Here is a 7,429-nt window from a genome sequence, read left to right as displayed (position 1 = left end):
ATGGCTCATTGGGAAAAAGAGGCTTGGGACCCCCCAAAAAAAAAACATGGGAAGAAAATATGTGAAACAACCATTGTAAGCTGCTCTTTTAGGAATTAGGGGCTATAGTGCTTAATATTTATCAGTTTGGTTTTTTTTTGTTGGTTGTTGGTTGTTGTTCACAACTGTTGGGAAAATGTAAAAAAAAAAAGCTGCATTAAGATTTACAAGCCTCTGCTGCAAAAGCAGAAAAATAAAAATGTATGTAGTACCCAAACCCAGTTAGATGCCCTTAAGGTTGGGTACAGAGAGTTAAAACAGCACTCTCAAATCCTACAACAGCAGTAACATCAGAAGAAGGAACATTTGAGACCCCAGAAGGGGCAGGTTTTTGGGACCTCTCTGGAGAGTGGAAAGGGGAACATTTGGGTAGATTCCTCCTCCCAGGGCCAGAATGCCATGGCAAAGTGGCTGGGAATTCCTGCATCTGCCTCAGACCTCCAGGCCATGGCAAAGTGGCTGGGGATTTAAAAAATTTTTTTTTTTTGCACCACTTAATTAGCATTTGTGCAGCCCCGAGTACCAAACACACTGTGGCAGAGACTAAGCAGGGTCTGCCATGTGGAAGCACTGTGCTAATTTATTTTTAAGCTTTTATCTTTCAGGCTCTAAAACCAAAACATCAGGAGAGCTGGTACCAGCTGAAGAGTTATAAAATACCATGGTTATAGTGTTGCGACAAAGTCTGTGTTCAGTGTTCTGTGTTGCATGTTCTCTGTTGCATGTTCTGTGTCTGTCTCTAGTGGTGTCCTGTGCTGGCATTGGGTCCAAAAAAAAATAAAAAATACTACACTAGACAGAGCAAATGTCTTTTCCTCTCTACTTCCCCCATGTCCATCCAACTTATCAATCACCACTTGTGTCCAAAAGACTTTGGTCCCCAGTGCATCAGGTTTATTTTTTGTTAGGTTTTATTAATACATTTGTACTGTTAGTTACATTTGCTTGTATTGTTAATTAGGTTATATCTGGTCTTTAGTCAATTGTAATGGTTTTAGTTATATTCACCTGGTTATAATTGTTTGGTTTGTTTACAATAGATCACCTGTGCCCTACCATAACAACAACTACTGTAATGATCATAGATCAAGGGGCAAAGTGTTAGCAGCCCCCCAGTAGATAAATGTAAATGCAATGTCAGTACTGTTTTTACAAAACAAATTACAACCTACCACTGGTATGATATATTCTCTGGATGATCCCCAACCACCACTGGCATCCTGTCAGTAATGCTACATCCCTTAATAGTTGTCTTAGTATTAAATTGTATTTGTATTATTAAAATGTTTAGCATGTGCTTTTGGATAAAAAGAATGTACAATAGATTGGAATCACAAACCCATGTTGCCTCACAGTACCTTCTTTTAAACAGGTTACATAGAAAGTGACACTAACGAATATATGTATATCGTAGTGTCAAAAGGGGGATTATGTAGGGATATTAAAGAAGGTTTATATTAGACATGGTTTATATGAAAAATGACTTATTGTTAATTGATGCCTCATAACTAAAGGTTTATGTTAAAAGTAAATTTGTGATTCTAACCTGCAAGCCACCAGCTGTGTCTGTGTGAAGCCTGCTCAAAGAAATACTTTGTATAAAACTTGTTAAACATTAATTAACTCTAAGTAAGCCAAAACAGTAGCTGTTATAGTGTATAAATAGAGACCCCCACCCTCTGTAAGTTTTCATCTCACTTTATCTTTGATTGTTAAAAGACAGGGAGTCTCACATAAATTGATAACACCCCAAAGAGTAAAGAGACAGTGAAATAGATGTGATTAAGATAGAGAATGTATGTGACTGAATGGTTAGGGAGTTACCAGTCTGAAGAATTCAGTGTTGGCTGAAGAAGGTGTCAAGTGGGATCAACCAGATGACCCACCACACCTCAAAGGAAGGAAAAACAAGCATCTGACAGAATGGAGCCAGCCATCTGCTGATTGATTTAGCAACAGCAGAATGAGGCAACTCCTATGAACTAACATAGGGGAAAATCCCTATAAAACTGGACTCTAAAGACTGAGGACTTTGAGTCTATGGTTCTGATACCAACCTCCAGGAGCATCAGATGCATCTGACACAGACTCGGCTCCATCCTCATGACCAAGATACCTGGCCAGTAACTTGGCATGAGCAACATCTAGGCTGGTAACTATAACATCTATACAGAACCTGAATGAATGATTGTGTGTGTGTGTGTGTGTATAAGGAATAAGTAGTAATAGAAATAAGTAGGAAAACATTGTCTTTTGTTTTGTAATGACTTCTTTGTTTCGGATTTCATCAAAAAGGTTGGTGGCAACTGGATGTCTAACACAGTGAGGATCAGAGTCTAAAATAGGGAAAGAACAAGTAAAAAATTAATTAGACAAGTTAGATGTCTTCAAATCACCAGAAACTGATGAAATGCATCCTAGAATACTGGAAAGATAATGGAGCAAATAATTAAGCAATCAATTTGCAAACACCTAGAAGATAATAAGGTGATAAATAACAGTCAGCGTGGATTTGTCAAGAACAAATCATGTCAAACCAACCTGATAGCTTTCTTTGACAGGGTAACAAGCCTTGTGGATAGGGTGGAAGCAGTAGATGTGGTATATCTTGACTTTAGTAAGGCTTCTGATATTGTCTTGCATGACCTTCTCATAAACAAACTAGGGAAATGCAACCTAGATGGAATTACCATAAGATGCATACATAACTGGGTGGAAAATTATTCCCAGAGAGTAGTTGTCAGTGTTTCACAGTTAGGGTGACCAGATGTTCCGATTTTATAGGGACAGATTTTTGGGTCTTTTTCTTATATAGGCTCCTATTACCCTCCACCCCGTGTCCTGATTTTTCACATTTGCTGTCTGGTCACCCTATTCACAGTCATGCTGGAAGGGCATAACGAGTGGGGTCCCTCAGGGATCGGTTCTGGGTCCAGTTCTGTTCAATATCTTCATCAATGATTTAGATAATGGCATAGAGAGTACACTTATAAAGTTTGTGGACAATACCAAGCTGAGAGGGGTTGCAAGTGCTTTGGAGGATAGGATTAAAATTCAAAATGATCTGGACAAACTGGAGAAATGGTCTGAAGTAAATAGGATGAAATTCAATCAGGACAAATGCAAAGTACTCCACTTAGCAAGGAGTTGCACACATACAAAATGGCAAATGACTGCCTAGGAAGGAGTACTGCAGAAAGGGATCTGGGGGTCATAGGTGATCACAAGCTAAATATGAGTCAACAGTGTAACGCTCTTGCCAAAAAAAGCAAACTGATTCTGGGATGTACTAGCAGGAGTATTGTAAGCAAGACACGAGAAGTAATTCTTCCACTCTACTCTGCCCTGATTAGGCCTCAACTGGAGTATTGTGTCCAGTTCTGGGCGTCACATTTAAGGAAAGATGTGGACAAATTGGAGAAAGTCCAGAGAAGAGCAACAAAAATGATTCAAGGTCTAGAAAACATGACCTATGAGGGAAGATTGAAAAAATTTGGGTTTGTTTAGTCTGGAGAAGAGAAGACTGAGTAGGGACATGATAACAGTTTTCAAGTACATAAAAAGTTGTTACAAGGAGGAGGGAGAAAAATTGTTCTTCTTAACCTCTGCGGATAGGCTTAAATTGGGTTTAAATTGCAGCAAAGGCAGTTTAGCTTGGACATTAGGAAAAACTTCCTAACTGGTTAAGCACTGGAATAAATTGCCTAGGGAAGTTGTAGAATCTCCATCATTAGGGACTTTTAAGAGCAGGTTGGACAAACACCTGTCAGGGATGGTCTAGATAATACTTAGTCCTGCCATGAGTGCAGGGGACTGGACTAGATGACCTCTCAAGGTCCCTTCCAGTTCTATGATTCTATGATTTATGATACTCTTAATTGTGATCCAAATGTCACTGTACTATTCCCTTCAAACTGGAATGGAAGTTAACCCTGTTAATAAAAGTCCCTAGGGAAATTTCAAAAACAGACAAAGATAACATTTAGGACAAACCATTCAGAAGCTTTAATTTAATTGACATCTCTGACACACTTTATACCAGTTATTGTAGCTCAAAAAATCCCTTAAATTGAGTTTTTAACTAACATTTAGTGTTATATATTGTTTTCACGGCGTGCAGCAATTGCAACTGTCAATCATCTTACTTTTACTGTGACAATTATTATTACAGAGCACCTAGAGACCCAGTAAAAACAACAAGGAGTCTGATGGCACCTTAAAGACTAACAGATTTATTTGGGCATAAGCTTTCATGGGTAAAAAACCCACTTCTTCAGATGCATTTAAATGACTCCATGCATTTGAAGAAGTGGGGTTTTTACCCATGAAAGCTTATGCCCAAATAAATCTATTAGTCTTTAAGGTGCCACCAGTAAACCAGAACATCTGTAGTCTTAATTCCACTTTAACAGAGTTTTTTAAATTTTTAATTTCCTTATCTTCAAATATTTCTCTCACCAACACCACAAGAGGAGCACCTCCTTTTTCCATAACAGTCTCCTATCATTTGCATCACCTCTGAATTTGACCTTTTTTCTGTGTTAGTTGTTACCATTTTCTCTTCCCCTCCCTTTATCTATTATCATTCACTGTGTTTATCTGAGGCCATAGCTATGCCAGCAGAACCCCCAGCGAAGATGAAATATTAGCCAACAGAAGCATAGCTACGCCACCTTCCTGAACGACATTAGCCAAGACAACAAAAGCATTCTTCTGTCAACATAGTTGCATCTACACCAGGGGTTTTGCCAACACACGTAGGTCAACTATGGGGTGTGATCTTTTCATACTGCTATCCAGCCTAGCTATGCTGGCAAAACTTTTTAGTGAAGACTAAGCCTAAAATAGGACCCAGTCCTTCAAAATATTGAGCACTTCCCTGTCCTGAAGTCAGTGTAATTTGAGAGCAGTCAGCACTTCACACATAGGTGCTCAGACCTCTCAAGAGTAGACCTTTAGCTTCTAAGCTCTTTGGGACAGAGATCATGTCTTTACTAATTTTGTAAAGTGTTATTAATTTAAGGTCCTATGTAAAGCATAATAATCCAACTACTGGTTTATCCCTAAACCTTAATTTGTGAGATCTGAGGACAGGACATCTTGAGGAGATTCTTGCCACAGAGCAAGCATCCCACAGAAAAGGGAACAGAAAAAGTGACAAAAACATTTTTGTCAATGGGAAAACTGAGTGTGGACTGCCTGTGGAATATGCTCCCATATGTTTTTGCTAGAATCTCATTTTCCATACATTCTGTCATGACAATCTGCATATGCATACATTACTTCAAAGGTTTCTCTCTCAAGTTGTTAGGGTCAAGCAATACATCTGATGTGTTGGCATTTAACTGTGTAATTATTTTTTCCCTCTGGTCTGGCTTAATTTTGTTTAATTTACCATTAAAAAAAAGAGAATACCCCTTGCAACTCATTTTCTGTTTGTTTTTAAATATGCTGCTGTGCACGGCTTCTTCTGTTTTCCTTTGATGAGATGGGTGGTGACAGCTCAAACAATGCTTTAGTTTGTCAATGCCCAGATTCACTCCTACATCATAAAACAAGCTCAGGGATTGTTATTGTTTTCCACACCAGAGCTTCTGATCCCTCATGACAAAAGGGCAGAGATGGTTGCATTCATGTTGTGAATACCCTGTTAGAGTTTTTTCAGTGAACTCATTGTAGGCCGTTTGCTCTTATCACTTATCACACAGTAAGGAAAGGACCATTTACTCTTGTGCAGCTCATGTAGTTCTTACCAGAAAATGAGTTGCATGAAATGCATGAAGGGTGTTTTAGTGAGGTCTTGATCATGACCACACTTTTAACTTGGCAATATTTTTTCTTATTTTTTTTACGTTATAGAGGAGCTGAAAAGATCTCTTTTGCTTGGGTCCCTCCTGCCCCACATGCTTTTTCAATAGTTTTGATCCTGCAGTGGAAGGTATGTTAGGAGAACTACTAGGGGGCTAAAACAGACATTGAATTAATTGGAACACTACTTCCCATTCAGGAAGGCCAGTGGTGGAGCAAAATGCCACCAGCTGCATTATTATTTATAGCCATACTTTAGTATCAATTTTCCAAATCAACTATGTGACTGCAGTTCAGGACTCAACACCATTGTTGCAGGTACGTCTCATGATTCCCTTCATGCCCACTTTGGTTCTCCATACCTTTGCAGAACTGGTATGAGCTCCAAAATTCAAGTAAAGCACTTCTGTGTTAAGTTAAAGTAAAGCCTAAGTGTTTTGCTGAACTGGGGCCAGAGTGCTCAGCACTTTGCAGGCTCAAGCCCACCGGGAGGACAGTCTAGCTGCATCACAGCAGAAGCTTCTAAGATTTGGACAGTTTTGTAAAAAATTTTGCTAGTTCTTTAACTTTTGTAAAAAGTACCAACATATTAGTGAGATATGTGATATAAATGTCTTTAACATGATAAAATAATAACACTTGTACTAATCTAGTGCCCTCATCCAAGCATCTCAATGCAGATTAAAAACTTTAAAAAGTACAGTAGAGCCTCATTAATTCATACTTTGAGACTTGGCTGATTTTATAATTTGCACACACAAAAATGGCCATCTCGCCCCTATTCTCAATACAGATTTGTAAGCAGACAGCTGTAATGAGGGCCCTGTCTACACAACCAGCTAGTGCACGGCAAGCCAGGGAGTAAATCTACAGCACGCTACCTTGCCACACGATAACAAGACACTGTGTAGACCCTACTATCAGGTGATAAAATGTCCCACGTACTTAGTTAGTGTTCCGGACCTGTGGATCCTCCCCTTAGGCTGGGGGGAGGTCCTTTAGCAGTAAAGCCCGCCTACTTCCTGGATACTAATAGGACCAGGTGATAAAAGTTCCTTAGGGTGCTTTGGTGAATTCCCATTTCAAACATCAAAGCTGCAGTAGGAGGGTCCACATTGTAGATTCACACCCTGCCTTACCAGGTACTAAATCACTGGTAGTCAAGCCCTTCATCCCATTTTGGAAAGCTTAATTGTTTTTACAAACTATCTTCCAGAACATTTTGTACATTATGATGTATCACAATACAGTTAAGTGTAAATTACAACTACTGAATTAAAGATTCTGCTCTTCTTACTTACACTGCATGGTACCTTATTCTGTGAATAAACTTTATTTCAGTGGGGCTACTTGCAGAATAAGGTACTAGTCAACATAAGGGAGTTCATAATCAGGCCTAAATGAACAAAGTACATTCAATTAAGTACTATATTTGTTTTTTAAATCATCTTTGCTCACACTCACTAATTCACAATGGGTCTCCTGTTAATTAGTTTGAATTGGCAAGTTTTGGCTGTGTTTAATTTAGGTTAACTTTAAGTGTTTTACAGTGTATCACTGATTATTAAAACCCCTTGTTCAA

Source organism: Mauremys mutica, chromosome 3, assembly GCF_020497125.1.
Source record: "Mauremys mutica isolate MM-2020 ecotype Southern chromosome 3, ASM2049712v1, whole genome shotgun sequence".
Taxonomy (NCBI): domain Eukaryota; kingdom Metazoa; phylum Chordata; order Testudines; family Geoemydidae; genus Mauremys; species Mauremys mutica.
The sequence above is the reverse complement of the archived record's forward strand: the minus strand, read 5'-3'. Positions refer to the sequence as shown.